The following is an 18,875-nucleotide window of genomic DNA, read 5'->3' as shown; positions in this document are numbered from 1 at the left end:
TCTTATCCAGCAACCAGATTTTTATCCGTGACATCCAGCCCTATTTGTTTTGGGATCATTCTCCAAGGTTAAAAGTTTCAAAGGTACAATCTAATGCCAGCAAATTGTATACTTGTATGCAATATCGATCCTGAAATGTTTTTTTCTTCGCAACCATCCATGAAAGCAAAGGAGTGGCCCAAAAAATGAAGAAGAGTTGCATGTTCGAACTCCAAATTCCCCCCCAGATCCCCCCTCCCGCGCGTAAGCGCCAGCGAGCAACAGGCCCCTCTCCCCCACCCACAGGCAAAAACAAAACCATCGGCGCCGCCGCCGAGCACTCCAGCGTGAGCAAAGCGACAGCAAAGACACAGACCTGCGGTTACCCCGAAGACTTCGCGTCTCCATCATGATTTTACCACTTTCTGTAGCTTCTTTCGTTCCTCCGCAGTTGCCAACCTTCCCCCACCCCCCCAACACCCCCGCCATAGCACACACCCTGTCCGAATGCTCCCCACGGTACATCCGTGGACGTTTTCCAGTGTTTTAGATGACAAACCAAATGTCCTCAAACTCCTCATGAAATACTGCCGCATCAATGTGTTGGGACCAGGTCAGATCCGCAGACATCTTGACTCACAGGAACTTGAACTGATCCCTCTATGAGAATCGGCTCTTGGTCCCTCGTCCCTCCTGCCCTCTCTGAAGTCGGCAATCAGCTCTTTTGGTCTCACGGACAATGACGGCAGGGTTGCTGCTGTGACACCTCCCAACCAGCTGATCCATCTCGCTCCTGTGCGCCCTCTCACCTACATCCGAGATTCTGCCAACAATAGCTGTACCATCAGCAAATATAAATGGCAACTGAGCTGTGCTTAGCCGGAAGTGATGGGTGTAGAGAGAGGAGAGCAGTGGGCTGAGCACATACCCCTGTGATGCACCAGGGTTTACTGCCGGTGAGGAGCAGATGGACCCCCGAATCCGGGGGACCGGTGGACTACGCTTCGTCCGGCCGCTACCCTGTGACGTGTCTGGAATGGCTGACCCTACCAGGAGCAGGAGACAAGGCCCTGACTCCAGCGACGTAAACATCCCCCCCGTCTCAATGGGGGGTTGTGGTCCTCTTGGAGGGTCTTTGATGATGTTGTCTGCGTCACCGAGGCAGCAGGAATTGTAATGCCATAACACCATAAGATCCAGGAGCAGGATTAGGCCATTTGGTCCATCGAGTCCGTTCCGCCATTTCATCACGGCTGATCCATTTTCCCTCTCAGCCCCAACCTCCTGCCCTCTCTCCGTATCGCTTCATGCCCTGACCATGTCGGCTGCCTGCTCCCATTGAACGAGCCGGTGCCGCCGCGGGAATCTTTCCCGTGTATTTTGCTGCGTTGATTTTACCCGCTACCTTCACAAGCCTTCCAGGCCCTGCCGCAGTGAAGCATCCCCACAGCATGATGCAGCCACCACCATGCTTCACCGTAGGGATGTTGTGTTTTTGATGATATGTCTTGTTCGGCTTACGCCAAGCGTAGGATTTTGTAGGATGGCCAAGAAGGCTTATTCTGGTTTCATCAGATCAGAGAAACATCTTCCAGCTGACATCAGAGTTTCCCACATGCCTGCTGGCAATCTCTAGCCGAGATTCCATGTGGGTTTTTGTCAACAGCGGCTTTCTCTTTGCCAGTCTCCCATAAAGCTGCGACCGGTGAGGCACCCGGGCAACCGTTGTTGTATGCCCAGTCTCTCCCACCCCGGATACCGGAGCTTGTAACTCCTCCAGAGTTGTCATGGGTCTCTTGGTGGCCTCTCTCACTCGTCCCCCTCTGGCATGGTCACTCAGTGTTTGCGAGCAGCCTGCTCGAAGCAGATTTACAGCCGTGCCATATACTTTCCATTACTTAATGATTGACTTCATTGTTCTTCAAGGGGTATTCAGTGACCTGGACGTTTTCATGCTTCAATCTCCTGACTGGTGATCTTCAATCACCTTTTCGAGGTGTTGCTCGGAGTGTTCATTTGTGTTCATGGTGGAGTTTTTGCCGGGATCCTGATCAACAGCAGCCGGACTTTCCAGATACAGATACAATTGATTTTACTAGAATCCATTGAAACACTTTTCACTGAACAGGCTGATCTCAAATTAACTCATCATGTGACTTCAAAAACCAATTGGCTGCACCTGTGATGATTCGGTGGTGGGAAAGTACTGAATATTTATGAAATCAATTATTTTGTGTTTTATATTGGCAAGTAATTCAGATCACTTTGCAGAGGTTTGTTTTCACTTTGATACGAAAGAGTCTTTTTCTGTTGATTTGTATCATTACAGATGAGTTCAATCCGCTGTGATTGAACGTTGTACAGCAATAAAACATGAAACTCCTCCAAGGCGGGTAAATTCTTTTTACAGACACTGCTGTTCGTCAATTTTACATTTTTTTTCTCATCAGATAGAATTAAACCTGTAGCAATTCATTGTCAAAGGCACTTCATGCCTTACCAGCCTGATTTTCTTTTGAGGATGTGACTAAACACATTGATGAATGAAGAACAGTAGATGTAGTATTTCACCAAGGCATTTGATAAGGGACCGCTTTCAAGGCCTATTGAGAACGTAAGGGTGCATGGGATCCAAGGGGACATTGCTTTGTGGCTCCAGAACTGGCTGGCCCACAGAAGGCAAAGAGAGGTTGTAGACGGGTCATATTCTGCATGGAGGTCAGTGATTTTTATTCATGACCTGGATGAGGAAGTAGAGGGATGGGTGAGTAAATTTTCTGATGACACCTTTAATAGGTTGGAGGTGTTGTGGATAGTGTGGAGGGCTGTCAGAGGTTACAGCGGGACATTACTAAGATGCCAAACTGGGCTGAGAAGTGGCAGATGGATTCAACCCAGATATGTGTGAGATGGTTCATTTTCGTAGGTCAAATATGATGGCAGAATATAGTATTACTGGTAAGACTCTTGGCAGTGTGGAGGATCAGAGGGATATTGGCTTTCGAGCCCACAGGACACTCAAAGTATTTTGACTCTGTGGTTAAGAAGGCATACGGTGAATTGGCCTTTATCAATCATGGGACTGAGTTTAGGAGCCGAGAGGTAATATTGCAGCTATATAGGACCCTTCAACCGTCTCAGGTTTCTTCCACCGTCTGAGGAGAATGAAGCACCACACAGCCGATATGTACAGACCAGGTAAAATCCTCGGTGATGTTTACATCAATAGTGGTGAGCAGGTCTCCATTCCTCCTATAGTTCACAGCCAGCTTCTTCCCTTCTGCGACATTGAGGAAGAGGTTGTTTTAGAAACATAGAAAACCTACAGCACAATATATAAGGATGTAATGTTTCCTGAAATATCCGAGTGAGAGAAATTCCCCCAGACCCACGGTTTTAATCACTTTGTTCATCAATCTGTCTGTTTGTGTTCAGAATTGTGGGGAATAAACTGGGGGATTCAGGAGTGAAACTGGTGTCTGCGGCTCTGAGGAACCCGGAGTGTAAAATACAGAAACTGTGGTAAGTACCAGACTGTGGGAGATTGTGTTTACAGTCACTGGGTGTCTGACACTGAACATTAATGTGATCAGTAATTGTGTTACTGATAAACACTGGGAATTTGTACCGTCTCCTGTCTCTCTGTGTCCATAAGCCTCACTTTTCCTCATCTCCAGTCTGACCGATGTCGGTCTCACAGATTCTGGTGCCGAGGATCTCGTCTCCGCTCTCAGTACAAACCCATCAGTGACGGAGCTGAACCTGGCATTAAACTCTCTGACATACCGATCTGTCCCCGCTTTCCACCGCCTGATACTGACCCTCCCGAGTCTGGAGCTGATCTGGTGAGTGTTTGTGTGAATGTTCAATGTGATAAAATATCAGCGGATCCGCGGGTTTTCTGGTGATATTTGTCTGTGAGTGTTGTTGAAACATTAACCCCGGTCCCCTGTTACTCACACTGTTGTGTAATCTGTTTATTTCATCTTTATTCTCCCATCTGTTTCGGACTGACGAGTAATCAATTCAGTGAGACTTGGGAGGAGGAATTAAGGTCTTGGCAGGATACCGGAGGTGGAGGTCTTGTGCTCCTGTGAATGTCTGAATGTGTGAAAATTCCCCACCCACGGGAGCGGGACATTTTGGCCGACTTCATGGCATTCCCTTTAATGCACGATTTCCCCTTTAAGGGCCACTTTTCAGGTAATTCCCAACTTCTGAAATGACGCCGGCTGCAGCCGAGCCCTCTGTGACGTCAGAGGTGGCCCCGCACCCACGTGACTCCGCCGCCTGTCCGGTGACGCTGCATCCGCCGTGCTGTTTGCTCTCGGGAGATCAGGCGGAATTTCGCACACCGGAAGAGCCCGGGGGGCCGGTGCTCCGACTGGGAAACTAGTATCCGGTTGTGGGATTATCCAGGGAGAGAATCTTTATGCGCACTTTGGGGAGAGGACGCTGCATTCGATAGTCTGGCCAATATAATGACGTTAAATTGGCAAATCCCTCGGCAGCGATCTCGGACACGGCCCTGAAGTGTGATGTTCTAACGGCCGGTTCCCGGATGCGGAGTGACGGTGAGAAACGGGACTGAGGATTCAACCTGTCACTCGTTGTCGCCGGTCAGTTAATTGTGTGTGACTGTGGGGGAATCGGGGGCAGCTTATTCATTCCCGCGCGTCCACGCGCTCTCCTTGCTCCCTCGTCCACTCTCCTTGCCCGCCTCATCCCAGCGCTTCTGTGCGCCGACCCTCCGCTTTCATCCCGATCCCTCCATGTTCCACCTAAACACCTCTGAAATTCCCTACTGCATCTGTCTCAACCGGCATGACTTTCCATTACTGCAGCCGGACTTTCCAGATACAGATGCAATTGATTTTACTAGAATCAATTGAAACACTTTTCACTGAACAGGCTGATCTCAAATTAACTAATCGTGTGACTTCAAAAACCAATTGTCTGCACCTGTGATGATTTGGTGGTGGAAAAGTACTGAATATTTAAGAAATCAATTATATTGTGTTTTATATTGGTAATTAATTCAGATCACTTTGCAGAGTTTTGTTTTCACTTTGATAAGGAAGAGTCTTTTTCTGTTGATTTGTATCATTACAGACGAGTTCAATCCGCTGTGATTGAACGTTGTACAGTAATAAAACATGAAACTCCTCCAAGGCGGGTGAATTCTTTTTACACACACTGCTGTTAGTCAATTTTACATTTTTTTCTCATCAGATAGAATTAAACCTGTAGCAATTCATTGTCAAAGGCACTTCATGCCTTACCAGCCTGATTTTCTTTTGAGGATGTGACTAAACACATTGATGAATGAAGAACAGTAGATGTAGTATTTCACCAAGGCATTTGATAAGGGACCGCTTTCAAGGCCTATTGAGAACGTAAGGGTGCATGGGATCCAAGGGGACATTGCTTTGTGGCTCCAGATCTGGCTTACCCACAGAAGGCAAAGAGAGGTTGTAGACGGGTCATATTCTGCATGGAGGTCAGTGATTTTTATTCATGACCTGGATGAGGAAGTAGAGGGATGGGTGAGTAAATTTTCTGATGACACCTTTAATAGGTTGGAGGTGTTGTGGATAGTGTGGAGGGCTGTCAGAGGTTACAGCGGGACATTACTAAGATGCCAAACTGGGCTGAGAAGTGGCAGATGGATTCAACCCAGATATGTGTGAGATGGTTCATTTTCGTAGGTCAAATATGATGGCAGAATATAGTATTACTGGTAAGACTCTTGGCAGTGTGGAGGATCAGAGGGATATTGGCTTTCGAGCCCACAGGACACTCAAAGTATTTTGACTCTGTGGGTAAGAAGGCAGACGGTGAATTGGCCTTCATCAATCGTGGGACTGAGTTTAGGAGCCGAGAGGTAATATTGCAGCTATATAGGACCCTTCAACCGTCTCAGGTTTCTTCCACCGTCTGAGGGGAATGAAGCACCACACAGCCGATATGTACAGACCAGGTAAAATCCTCGGTGATGTTTACATCAATAGTGGTGAGCAGGTCTCCATTCCTCCTATAGTTCACAGCCAGCTTCTTCCCTTCTGCGACATTGAGGAAGAGGTTGTTTTAGAAACATAGAAAACCTACAGCACAATATATAAGGATGTAATGTTTCCTGAAATATCCGAGTGAGAGAAATTCCCCCAGACCCACGGTTTTAATCACTTTGTTCATCAATCTGTCTGTTTGTGTTCAGAATTGTGGGGAATAAACTGGGGGATTCAGGAGTGAAACTGGTGTCTGCGGCTCTGAGGAACCCGGAGTGTAAAATACAGAAACTGTGGTAAGTACCAGACTGTGGGAGATTGTGTTTACAGTCACTGGGTGTCTGACACTGAACATTAATGTGATCAGTAATTGTGTTACTGATAAACACTGGGGATTTGTACCGTCTCCTGTCTCTCTGTGCCCTTCACCCTCACTCTCTCTCATCTCCAGGCTGATGGATGTCGGACTCACAGATTCTGGTGCCGAGGATCTCGTCTCCGCTCTCAGTACAAACCCATCACTGACGGAGCTGAACCTGGCATTAAACTCTCTGACATACCGATCTGTCCCCGCTTTCCACCGCCTGATACTGACCCTCCCGAGTCTGGAGCTGATCTGGTGAGTGTTTGTGTGAATGTTCAATGTGATAAAATATCAGCGGATCCGCGGGTTTTCTGGTGATATTTGTCTGTGAGTGTTGTTGAAACATTAACCCCGGTCCCCTGTTACTGACACTGTTGTGTAATCTGTTTATTTCATCTTTATTCTCCCATCTGTTTCGGACTGACGAGTAATCAATTCAGTGAGACTTGGGAGGAGGAATTAAGGTCTTGGCAGGATACCGGAGGTGGAGGTCTTGTGCTCCTGTGAATGTCTGAATGTGTGAAAATTCCCCACCCACGGGAGCGGGACATTTTGGCCGACTTCATGGCATTCCCTTTAATGCACGATTTCCCCTTTAAGGGCCACTTTTCAGGTAATTCCCAACTTCTGAAATGACGCCGGCTGCAGCCGAGCCCTCTGTGACGTCAGAGGTGGCCCCGCACCCACGTGACTCCGCCGCCTGTCCGGTGACGCTGCATCCGCCGTGCTGTTTGCTCTCGGGAGATCAGGCGGAATTTCGCACACCGGAAGAGCCCGGGGGGCCGGTGCTCCGACTGGGAAACTAGTATCCGGTTGTGGGATTATCCAGGGAGAGAATCTTTATGCGCACTTTGGGGAGAGGACGCTGCATTCGATAGTCTGGCCAATATAATGACGTTAAATTGGCAAATCCCTCGGCAGCGATCTCGGACACGGCCCTGATGTGTGATGTTCTAACGGCCGGTTCCCGGATGCGGAGTGACGGTGAGAAACGGGACTGAGGATTCAACCTGTCACTCGTTGTCGCCGGTCAGTTAATTGTGTGTGACTGTGGGGGAATCGGGGGCAGCTTATTCATTCCCGCGCGTCCACGCGCTCCCCTTGCTCCCTCGCCCACTCTCCTTGCCCGCCTCATCCCAGCGCTTCTGTGCGCCGACCCTCCGCTTTCATCCCGATCCCTCCATGTTCCACCTAAACACCTCTGAAATTCCCTACTGCATCTGTCTCAACCGGCATGACTTTCCATTACTGCAGCCGGACTTTCCAGATACAGATGCAATTGATTTTACTAGAATCAATTGAAACACTTTTCACTGAACAGGCTGATCTCAAATTAACTAATCGTGTGACTTCAAAAACCAATTGTCTGCACCTGTGATGATTTGGTGGTGGAAAAGTACTGAATATTTAAGAAATCAATTATATTGTGTTTTATATTGGTAATTAATTCAGATCACTTTGCAGAGTTTTGTTTTCACTTTGATAAGGAAGAGTCTTTTTCTGTTGATTTGTATCATTACAGACGAGTTCAATCCGCTGTGATTGAACGTTGTACAGTAATAAAACATGAAACTCCTCCAAGGCGGGTGAATTCTTTTTACACACACTGCTGTTAGTCAATTTTACATTTTTTTCTCATCAGATAGAATTAAACCTGTAGCAATTCATTGTCAAAGGCACTTCATGCCTTACCAGCCTGATTTTCTTTTGAGGATGTGACGAAACACATTGATGAAGGAAGAACAGTAGATGTAGTATTTCACCAAGGCATTTGATAAGGGACCACTTGCAAGGCCTACTGAGAACGTAAGGGTGCATGGGAACCAAGGGGACATTGCTTTGTGGCTCCAGAACTGGCTGACCCACAGAAGGCAAAGAGAGGTTGTAGACGGGTCATATTCTGCATGGAGGTCAGTGATTTTTATTCATGACCTGGATGAGGAAGTAGAGGGATGGGTGAGTAAATTTTCTGATGACACCTTTAATAGGTTGGAGGTGTTGTGCATAGCGTGGAGGGCTATCAGAAGTTACAGCGGGACATTACTAGGATGCCAAACTGGGCTGAGAAGTGGCAGATGGCGTTCAACCCAGATAGGTGTGAGGTGGTTCATTTTCGTAAGTCAAATATGATGGCAGAATATAGTATTACTGATAAGACTCTTGGCAGTGTGGAGGATCAGAGGGATCTTGGGTTCCGAGCCCACAGGACACTCAAAGTATTTTGACTCTGTGGTTAAGAAGGCATACGGTGAATTGGCCTTCATCAATCATGGGGCTGAGTTTAGGAGCCGAGAGGTAATATTGCAGCTATATAGGACCCTTCAACCGTCTCAGGTTTCTTCCACCGTCTGAGGAGAATGGAGCACCACACAGCCGATATGTACAGACCAGGTAAAATCCTCGGTGATGTTTACATCAACAGTGGTTAACATGTCTCCATTCCTCCTATAGTTCACAGCCAGCTTCTTCCCTTCTGCGACCTTGAGGAAGAGGTTGCTTTAGAAACATAGAAACATAGAAAACCTACAGCACAATACAGGCCCATCGGCCCACAAAGCTGTGCCGAACATGTCCCTACTTTAGAACTACCTAGGCTTTACCCAACCCCTCTACTTTTCTAAGCTCCAGGTAGCCATCCAGGAGTCTCTTAAAAGACCCTATCGTTTCCGCCACCACCGACGCCACCGGCAGCCCATTACACGCACTCACCACTTTCTGGGTAAAAAACTTACCCCTGACACCTCCTCTATACCTACTCCCCAGCACCTTAAAACTGCTCTCTCGTGATAGCCATTTCAACACTGGGGGAAAAGCCTCTGACTACCCACACGATCAAAGTCTCTCATTATCTTGTACACCTCCGTCAGGTCACATCTCATCGTCCGTCGCTTCATGGACAAAAGGCCGAGTTCACTCAAGCTATTCTCATAAGGCATGCTCCCCAATCCAGGCAACATCTTTGAAATTCTCTTCTGCACCTTTTCTATAGTTTCCGCATCCTTCCTGTAGTGAGGCGACCAGAACTGAGCACAGTACTCCAAGTGGGGTCTGACCAGGGTCCTATATAGCTGCAACATTACCTCTCGGCTCTTAAACTCAACCCCACGACTGATGAAGGCCAATGCACCGTATGCCTCCTTAACCACAGAGTCAACCGGCGTAGCAGCTTTGAGTGTCCTCTGGATTTGGACCCCAAGATCCCTCTGATCCTCCACACTGCCAAGAAGCTTAGCATTAATGCTATATTCTGACATCATATTTGAACTACCAAAGCGAACCACCTCACACTTATCTGGGTTGAACTCCATCTGCCACTTCTCAGCCCAGTTTTGCATCCTATCAATGTCCCGTTGTATCCTCTGACAGCCCTCCACACTATCGACAACAACCCCAACCTTTCTAGCCATCAGCAAATTCACTAACCCATCCCTCCACTTCCTTATCCAGGTCGTTTATAAAATTCACAAAGAGTAGGGGTCCCAGAACAGATCCCCAAGGCACACCACTGGTCACCGGCCTCCATGCAGAATGGGTCCCGTCTACAACCACTCTTTGTCTTCTGTGCGGAAGCCAATTCTGGTTCCTCAAAGTCTACTTATGCCTACTTATTTTCTCAATAATCTTGGCATATGGTACTTTATCAAATGCCTTGCTAAAATCCATATACAATTGCTCTTCCCATCCCCCTTCCTGCTTTTCGATCCCTCTTCCCCATTCCCCTTCCTACTGTGGCATCACTGTCTCCCACACACTTCCCCCTGTGGCATTCCTCTTCCTATCACTATTCCACCATCTATGTAGCCGCCCACGCCAGATTTCCACTGCGGGTTTTTTTCCCGCCATTCAATCCTGACCTCTCACGTCAGGAAGGTTTTTTTCCCTGACCGTTAGAGAATATGTGGAGCCTATAAGGTCACACCGACAGACGAAATTATTGACATTCGGTGAATACCGTGGAGCTGGGCAGTGAGGGACATTGACAGTGATGGAAACTCCGATCAGTTATTGACTGAAGGGTTTAATATTTCCTGAAACATCCGAGTGAGAGAAATTCCCTCAGACCCACGGTTTGAATCAATTTGTTCAATTTGTCTGTTTGTGTTTAGAATTGTGGGGAATAAACTGGGAGATTCAGGAGTGAAACTGGTGTCTGCGGCTCTGAGGAACCCGGAGTGTAAAATACAGAAACTGGGGTAAGTACCAGACTGTGGGAGATTGTGATTACAGTCACTGGGTGTCTGACGCTGAACATTAATGTGATCAGTAATTGTGGTACTGATAAACACTGGGGATTTGTACCGTCTCCTGTCTCTCTGTGTCCTTCACCCTCACTCTCTCTCATCTCCAGGCTGTGGGATGTCGGTCTCACAGATTCTGGTGCCGAGGATCTCGTCTCCGCTCTCAGTACAAACCCATCACTAACGGATCTGGACCTGACATCAAACTCTCTGACAGATCGATCTGTCCCCGCTCTCTGCTGCCTCATACTGAACCTCCCGAGTCTGGAGTGGATCGGGTGAGTGTTTGTGTTAATGTTCAATGTGATAAAATATCAGCGGATCCGCGGGTTTTCTGGTGATATTTGTCTGTGAGTGTTGTTGAAACATTAACCCCTGTCCCCTGTTACTGACACTGTTGTGTAATCTGTTTATTTCATCTTTGTTCTTCCATCTGTTTCAGACTGACGAGTAATCAATTCAGTGAGACTGGGAAGGAGGAACTGAGGTCTTGGCAGGATACCAGAGCTGGAGGTCTTGTGTAACTGTGAACGTCTGAATGTGTGAAAAATCTTCATCCACGGGACCGGGACATTTTGACCGACTTCCTGGCATCCACTTTAATGGCCGCCTTTCCCTTTAAGGGCCACGCTTCAGGTTTAATTCCCAACTTCTGAAACGACGCCGGCTGCAGCCCAGCCCTCCGTGACGTCAGAGGTGGCCCCGCACCCACGTGACTCCGCCGCCTGTCCGGTGACGCTGCATCCGCCGTGCTGTTTGCTCTCGGGAGATCAGGCGGAATTTCGCACACAGGAAGAGCCCGGGGGGGGGGGGGGGGCGGTTATTCCATTTTATCTGAAATTTCTGGCCCCTGCTATTGGGCATTGCAAAAATATACCCTCCGTCCACTCTAGGTGTGTCTAATAACCCTCTATTAGATCAACTGACAGCCTCCAAGCTTGCCCTAAGCTCTCGTTATAGCACATGCACTTTGATCCAAGGCTGTATCCTGCTACATTTCGTCTGCATCCTCCGCAAAGTCGCGACATCTTTCCTGCATCTCCTCCTTCCGCAGCCGGTCTTGGGACCATCCATGACGGAGTTGTTTAAAATCAGCTACTGAACAGCGACGGCGCCTGGGCCTTCAGATGAGAAGTCCAGTGGTCCGCGGTGTGAGCTCGCCCATCTCTGCAAAAACAACGGACTCGAGCGCCACCCACTGGCCGAACAGTGATGGTGCGTCTGCAATCGAAGTCCTGAGCGATCATCACTGTCAGGCTGGGAGAGAAATTAGCGGACTGGTCTTCATCGCAACAATCAGAATCAGGTTTATTATCACCGGCATGTGTCGTGAAATTTGTTAACATAGCCGCAGCAGTTCAATGCATTAATATATAGAAGGGGAAATCAATCAATTACAGATGATGGATATTGAATACATTAAAAATCGTGCAAAATCAGAAATATAATATATTGAAAAAGTGAGATAATATTCACGGGCTCAATGTCCGTTTAGGAAACGGATGGCAGAAGGGAAGAAGCGTCCATGGCGGAGATGTTTAAAATCAGCGGTGAACAGCGTCGCCGCCTGGAGAGTCAGATTGGAAGTCCAGTGCTTCGCCTTATGAACGATCCCAGAACTGCAAACGCAACGGACTACAGCGCCACCCACTGGCAGAAAAGCGGTAGTGCGCTGCAGATGAAATCCTGGGCGTTTTTCGCTGTTTGACCTGCCACGAGTGAGGAAAACAATTAGCCTGCTGTTCTTAATTGCCAGAGAGTTGGAGTTTAACAACAGGGACGTTAATCTACACTCCTACTTGTTGAGGCCACTCCTCGAGTACTGAGCACAGTTCTGGTCCCTCGTTTCGAAAAGAAAATGAGGTAGTGACTGTTACAGTCACGGATTCGGCAGCGCAGCGGGTTCGGCAAATGCGCTCGTGATATTGTACGTGAACCCCTCAGGCTCGGCCAGCACGTGCTCGACTGGGGGAAGACAGCAACTGAGAAATCTCGTTTCTGTGCATCATCGAATTATTATTTCATTGCGATGGTATTTAACACCATTCTTTCCGTTGTGGTGCTTGCTGAGGCTTGAACAAAGTACAGCAACGTTTCGCTGCCGGTTGCGTTCGGCCTTGAAACGTCAGGAAACATGGTTCCCGTTACCTCAGCGCAACGGGCAGAACTAAAGACTCGGTAGGAACCCCAATGAAGAGCGACCAACCAGTACAAGAATTCATAAATGATACCAAAGTGCCGGCAGATATTGTTGTTCTAAGATTTAAAAGCCACTCCGAAAGAATACAATGAAGAAACGTGAAAACGCCTCCGCGGGTGAGGTTGAGATGTGTAGCACGGGAAGGGGTAAACGATAAAAGAAGGTAAAAAGGCGAATGATTAAAAGAAGTACCGAGCGTGTATGTGGTGAACCCGAAGACTGAAACTATGGAAAGGAAGTTCAACTCTGTGTCGCAGACACACATACAAGTTATTTGAGCGAAGCGTGTTCAATGCTGTATGTAGGAAAACTGGCTCTGGATGGAGAATGGTGGGGTTAATTTCGCCCCCTTTTCCCACTAGCCCTGCCCGCACCTCCCAATAATCCCACCCCGTGCTCTTCCCCGACCCCACCCTCTCCACTCCTCCTACCGACCCCGCCCTCTCCACTCCCAATGACCCACCGCTCTCCACTCTGACCCCGCCCCTATTTCCACCGACCTTTTGCTCTTCTCCTACTGAGCCAGCCCTCTCCCACGCGAGCCCGGCCACATCCCCTAATGATCGGCACCCCATTCACTGACTATACTCCGTACCCTTCCGATCCCGTTAACTGCTGCCACTAGCAGATCAGAGCGTAAGATATAGAAGCTAAACTGCTCCCTCGCCCACTCTCCTTGCCCGCCTCAGCCAAGCGCTTCTGTGCGTCGACCCTCCGCTTTCATCCCGATCCCTCCATGTTCCAGTTAAACATGTCTGAAATTCCCTACTGCATCTGTCTCAACCGGCATCCCCTGCAGTGAATACGAGGCAGCCACCACAGTTTGTGTTTGGACCGTCCATGACGGAGTTGTTTAAGATCAGCTCCTGAACAGCGACGGCGCCTGGGCCCACAGATGAGAAGTCCGCTCTCGCTAGTTCTTTTAATTATTTGCCTTTTAACTTCTTTTATCGATTACCCCTTCGCGTGCTACACATCTCAACCTCACCCGCGGAGGCATTTTCACGTGTTTCGCCGTGTGAGCTCGCCCATCTCTGCAAATACAAGTGACTCCAGCGCCACCCTTTGGCTGGACAGCGATGGTGCGTCTGCAACAGAACTCTTGGAGCGCCCATCACTGTCAGGCTGGGAGAGAAATTAGCGTACTGGTCTTCACCGCAAGAAACAGAATCAGGTTTATTATCACCGGCATGTGTCGTGAAGTTTGTCAACATAGCCGCAGCAGTTCAATACAATAATACATAGAACGGAAAATCAATCAATTACAGTATATGTATATTGAATAGATTAAAAATCGTGCAAAAACAAAAATAATATATACTGAAAAAGTGAAATAGTGTTCACGGGCTCAATGTCCATTTCGGAAACGGATGGCAGAAGGGAAGAAGCGTCCATGGTGGAATTGTTTAATATCAGCGCTGACCAGCGACGCCGCCTGGAGAGTCAGACTGGAAGTCCAGTGCTTCGCCTTGTGAGCGATCCCAGAACTGCAAACACAACGGACTAGAGCGCCACTCACTGGCAGAACAGCGGTAGTGCGCTGCAGATGAAGTCCTGGGCGTTTTTCGATGTTTGACCTGCCACCGCTGAGGAAAACAATTAGCGTGCTGTTCTTAATTGCCAGAGAGTTGGAGTTTAACAACAGGGACGCTAAACTACACTTCAACTTGTTGAGGCCACTCCTCGAGTACTGAGCACAGTTCTAGTCCATCTTTTCGAAAAGAATATGAGGTAGTGACTGTTACAGTCACGGATTCGAAAGCGCAGCGGGTTCGGCAAATGCGCTGGTGATATTGTACGTGAACCCCTCAGGCTCGGCCAGCACGTGCTCGACTGGGGGAAGACAGCAACTGAGAAATCTCGTTTCTGTGCATCATCGAATTATTATTTCGTTTCGATGGTATTTAACACCATTCTTTCCGTTGTGGTGCTTGCTGAGGCTTGAACAAAGCACAGCAACGTTTCGCTCCGGTTGCGTTCGGCCGTGCCTGAGAAATAGGACGTTAGACTCAACTAACGCTGAAGGCTAGCGGTATTCGTTTGATATTTAGTTAATCCTCTCAGCCGCAGTGATGGCATCGTTTTCCATTGGAGAGTTTCAGTTAACCGCCCAGTTTGACTGAGCGTTTAATGCTTTCCTTTCCCTCTAAACTCTGTTCTCATGAATGTTTGGAAACTATCGAACTACTTCAGATTCTCTCTCTCCGCGCTTGGCCATATACGAAGGAAGTGACAGCTGACGCCATTTTTGAAACTCTGGCCTGAGAATCGCCTTTCTGAGATAGCGGCCCCATCCGGATTTCAACCCACACCGGTTAGTCTCCCGATACAGTGACACCATCGGTACTCCCAGGAACTGCAGGCCAGTCATGATATGTGCACTACTGCGACCCCTAGCGAGTCAAGTGAGGATGACAGCGATAAAATAATAAGACCGACAAATATGACGTCTAAATGGAAAAAAATACACCAGGGATTAAAGGAGAAACTGTTGTTAATCAATGCATTCACAACCTAACACCAGTGGTGGCAGTTCCAACAATTGGTCAGGTAATTGGCAATCTCCTAAGACATTCAGTACTCAGCCGACTGTGGCTGTTTATGAAGAAGAACTGAAAGTGTTTCAAACATTAAAACCGTCATTGTCTGCACCTGCATTAAGATTCACTGCTACAGATAAACCATTTATCCGAGATGTTAACGATAAACACATGATGGAAGTCACACAGGAAAATATAGTCTGAGACCCTGTGTCCATGTATGTTGTAGAAATCTACAGTCCAACACAATATCGCTTGATATCTCCCTGAACGAACACTAGGCGGCAGCATCAACCCCTCCTTTGACGCTGCATCACAGATTCTCCCGGGGTTGCGGACTAAATCTATGGCAGTTTCTTCTTCCGCCAGAGATTTGATTCTGCACAATGATTGTTCCTCAGTGATTGGAAGAGGAATTCCAATGGCCGGAGTGGGCTGTTGTTTCCGGATGTGAAATACTGACATCAGGAAACATGGTTCCCGTTATCTCACCGCAACGGGCAGAACTAAAGACTCGGGAGGAACCCCAATGAAGAGCGACCAACCAGTAAAAGAATTCATAAGTAACTCAAAACTGCCGTCAGAAATTGCTGTTATAAAATTTAAAAGCCACTCCGAAAGAATACCTCCGCGGGTGAGGTTGAAATGTGTAGCACGGGAAGGGGTAAACGATAAAAGAAGTTAAAAAGGCGAATGATTAAAAGAAGTACCGAGAGCGTATGTGGTGAACCCGAAGACTAAAACTATGGAAAGGAAGTTCAACTCTGTGTAGCGAACACACATACAAGTTATTTGAGAGAAGCGTGATCAATGTTGTAAGCAGGAAAACTGGTTCTCGATGGAGAATGGTGGGATTGATTTCGCCCCCTCTTCCCACTGGCCCCGCCCGCAGCTCCCCATGACCACGCCCCATTCTCCCGCTGACTCCGCCCTCTCCATTTCTCCTACGGACCCCACCCTCTACACCACCAATGACCCCAACGCTCTCCGCGCTCTGACCCCGCCCCTATTTCTACCGAACGCCCCTCTTCTCCTACTGACCCAGCCCACTCCCCCACGAGCCCGGCCACTTCCCCTAATGATCTGTACTGTATTCACTGACTACGCTCCGTACCATTCCGATCCCGTTCACTGCTCCCACTGACACGAAGAATCATAAGATATGGAAGCCATTTCGCCTATTGGGTCTTACCCTCCATTTCATCATGGCTGATCCAATGTTATGCTCAGCCCCAACCTCCTGCCTTTTCCCTGTATCCCTTCATGCCCTGAACAATCAAGATTCTACTCACCTCTGCCTAAAAACTTGCACTCTACAGCCGCCACTGGCAATTAATCCCGCAGATTCACCACTCTCTGGCAATAGAAATTCCTCAGCAGAGTTCTAAAAGGACATCCCTCCATTCTGAGGTTGTCCTCTGATCATAGTCTCCGCCACAACAGGAATCATCCTCTCCACATCCATTCTATCTGTGTCCTCTGGTCCTAGACTACCCCACTATAGGAAACATCCTTAACACATCCATTCTACCTGTGTCCGCTGGTCCTAGACTCCCCAGCTATAGGAAACATCCTCTCCAGATTCACACTGTGTCCTCTGGTCCTAGGCTCCCCAACTATAGGAAACATCCTGTCCACGTCCACTCTATATGTGTCCTCTGGTCCTAGACTCCCCGACTACAGGAAACATCCTCTCCACATCCAATCTATCTGTGTCCTCTGGTCCGAAACTCCGCCACTATAGGAAACATCCTTAACACATCCATTCTACCTGTGTCCGCTGGTCCTAGACTCCCCAGCTATAGGACACATCCTCTCCAGATTCACACTGTGTCCTCTGGTCCTAGGCTCCCCAACTATAGGAAACATCCTGTCCACGTCCACTCTATATGTGTCCTCTGGTCCTAGACTCCCCGACTACAGGAAACATCCTCTCCACATCCAATCTATCTGTGTCCTCTGGTCCGAAACTCCGCCACTGTAGGAAACATCCTCTCCACGTCCACTCTAGGTGTTAATCTTGAAGCAGTAAATTGGATTCAACAGTGGCTGGATAGGAGATGCCAGAGAGTAGTGGTGGATAACTGTTTGTCACGTTGGAGCCCGGTGACTAGTGGTGTGCCTCAGGGATCTGTACTGGGTCCAATGTTGTTTGTCATATACATTAATGATCTGGATGATGGGGTGGTAAATTGGATTAGCAAGTATGCAGATGATACTAAGGTAGGTGGCGTTATGGAAAATGACGTAGGTTTTCAAAGTTTGCAGAGAGCCTTAGGCCAGTTAGAAGAGTGGGCTGAACGATGGCAGATGGAGTTCAATGCTGATAAGTGTGAGGTGCTACATTTTGGTAGGAATAATCCAAATAGGACATACATGGTAAATGGTAGGGCATTGAAGAATGCATTAGAACAGAGTGATCTAGGAATAATGGGGCATAGTTCCCTGAAGGTGGAATCTCATGTGGATAGGGTGGTGAAGAAAGCTTTTGGTATGCTGGTCTTTATAAATCAGAGCATTGAGTATAGTAGTTGGGATGTAATGTTAAAATTGCACAAGGCATTGGTAACGCCGAATTTGGAGTATTGTGTACAGTTCTGGTCACCGAATTATAGGAAAGATGTCAACAAAATAGAGAGAGTACAGGGATTTATTAGTATGCTGCCTGGGTTTCAGCACCTAAGTTACAGGGAAAGGTTGAACAAATTAGGTCTTTGTTCTTTGTTGGGGGGGACTTGATAGAGGTATTTAAAATTATGAGGGGGATAGATAGAGTTGATGAGGATAGTGTTGTTCCATTGAGAGTAGGGGAGATTCAAACAAGGGGACATGAATTGAGAGTTAGGGGGCAAAAGTTTAAGGGTAACACGAGGGGGAATTTCTTGACTCAGCCAGTGGTAGCTGTGTGGAACGAGCTTCCAGTAGTCGTGGTAGAAGCAGGCTCGGTATTGTCATTTAAAGTAAAATTGGACAGGTATATGGACTAGAAAGTAATAGAGGGTTATGGGCTGAGTGCAGGTCGGTGGGACGAGGTGTGAATAAGCGTTCGGTACGGACTAGAAAGGCCGAGATGGCCTGTTTCCGTGCTATAATCGTTATATAGTGATATAGTTATATAAGTATTCATTGAGGACCTCCCTCACTTCCACAGCCTCCAGGCATATCTTCCCACTTTTATCTCTAATCGGTCCTACCTTCACTGCTGACATCCTTTTATTCTTCACATCATTGAAGAATGCCTTGGGGTTTTCCTTTACCTTACTCGCCAAGGCCTTCTCATGCCCCCTTCTTGCTCTTCTCAGCCCCTTCTTAAACTCCTTTCTTGCTTCCCTATATTCCTCAATAGACCCATCTGATCTTTGCTTCCTAAACCTCGTGTATGCTGCCTTCTTCCACCTGACTAGATTTTCCACTTCACTCGTCACTCATGGTTCCTTCACCCTACCGTTCTTTATCTTCCTCAGCGGGACAAATTTATCCCTAACATCCTGCAAGAGATCCCTAAACATCGACCACATGTCCATAGTATATTTCCCTGCAAAAACA

The 18,875-nt window shown here is 47.9% G+C and overlaps 1 protein-coding gene across 1 annotated transcript in view; it reads right to left on the bottom strand.

The window, feature by feature from the left end:
* Positions 1-18,875, bottom strand: part of LOC140722508 (NACHT, LRR and PYD domains-containing protein 3-like) — an 863,879-nt gene that overhangs the window by 504,612 nt on the left and 340,392 nt on the right. The gene's annotated exons all lie outside the window — the stretch shown is intronic.

This window comes from Hemitrygon akajei, unplaced genomic scaffold (assembly GCF_048418815.1).
Source record: "Hemitrygon akajei unplaced genomic scaffold, sHemAka1.3 Scf000078, whole genome shotgun sequence".
Taxonomy (NCBI): domain Eukaryota; kingdom Metazoa; phylum Chordata; class Chondrichthyes; order Myliobatiformes; family Dasyatidae; genus Hemitrygon; species Hemitrygon akajei.
Note: the sequence above shows the minus strand (reverse complement) of the source record. Positions and strands in the feature narration are given on the sequence as shown.